The sequence below is a fragment of the Trachurus japonicus genome, unplaced genomic scaffold (assembly GCF_045865225.1).
Source record: "Trachurus japonicus isolate A0001 unplaced genomic scaffold, Traja_1.0 AP029917.1".
NCBI lineage: Eukaryota > Metazoa > Chordata > Actinopteri > Carangiformes > Carangidae > Trachurus > Trachurus japonicus.
Window position 1 is genome coordinate 1 of NW_028220050.1, and position 1,395 is coordinate 1,395.

Consider the following 1,395-nt stretch of genomic DNA (forward strand, 5'->3'; position numbering starts at 1 on the left):
AGGGGCGCATTAATATCTCCTGCGTTCCACTACCTACCTCTTCCCTCAAACAATCATGAACCCATCCTTTCCAACTCACACTTTCCCACTCAACCCAGCCACTTTCAAGAATAGGAAATGGCATGGGAATTTAATTAATTTAAACATTTAGGAAGTCTCTGCCTCAGAAAACTGGATTATATTAATGGATTACTTCTTCAAACTGATCTCTCGTTTATATATTGGTAGTTATGTGAATCAAGGCTTACCTAAAACATATTAGCGACACAGTTATTCGCCATAAAGGGCTACCAACTTACTATTAGGCAATGGAACCTCTAGCGGTTGGATGAGGAGGTGGAGTGATAAAGTAAATTATTAAATATATTTTTCTGCCTCCTCTATCTTAGATGCAATGTCTAGTCCAAAATCGTTCATGAATGTCTTGCTGTGAACAGTTCACGACTAGGGCACTTCCTCATTGACGAAATAATAGTGATCTACAGACCACCATATGCTGTATCAAAAAATCTTCACATGTGATGCACCATTGCATGCCTTGATCTCAATAAATACTCTGATGGGGAACTTATTGTCCACCATTGGGCCCGATTTCTAAGTTAAATCTGCGCCCTCAGTGATTCATCTGAGTACCTCAAAGAGGTCAGCAATAATCTTAATCTATCTCAGTTGATAACAGATCCCACCAGGCCAAACTTGAAAGATTATTCTAAGTCTACTTTGATAGACCTTTTATTTTCCAACAAGCCTGACAAAATTACAGCCTGTGGTGTTTTTGAACTCGGTATTAGTGATCACTGTCCAGTTGCTTGTGTCTAACTAAAACAAAATCCCACTCGATTACTAAAATACATTTTAGACACTTTGATTCTCAGTCTTTTCTTAATGATCTTCAACATAGTGATCTATACCTTATAATGGAAATCTCAGACTCTATAATGGCACTTGACTTTTTCATAAAAACTTTCAACTCAATTGTTGATAAGCATGCGCCGCTTAAGAAATTCAGAATTAAAGATAGAATAACACCATGGTTTTCCCATGATTTATCAACCCTATTTAAGGAAAGAAGTCGTGCCTGGTCTCAGGCTAGAATCTCAGGTGACCCCTCACACTGGCTGCTATTCAGACGACTTAGAAATAAATGCACTGCTGCAGTGAGGAAAGCCAAATCAGATTACTTCTTAGGTCTCATTACTAATTCATACTCAAATCAGGTAAATTTTTGGAAAGCAGTTAATCTGACCAAAAACAAAATCACAAACTCTTTCCCTACGCACATCAAACACAATCACTGTGTGGTCTCAGACCAAGAAGAGATCTGCAAATTATTTAACGAGCATTTTGTTGAAGCAGGTCATATGTTTGATTCAACCTACACTGGGCCTCCTCTAG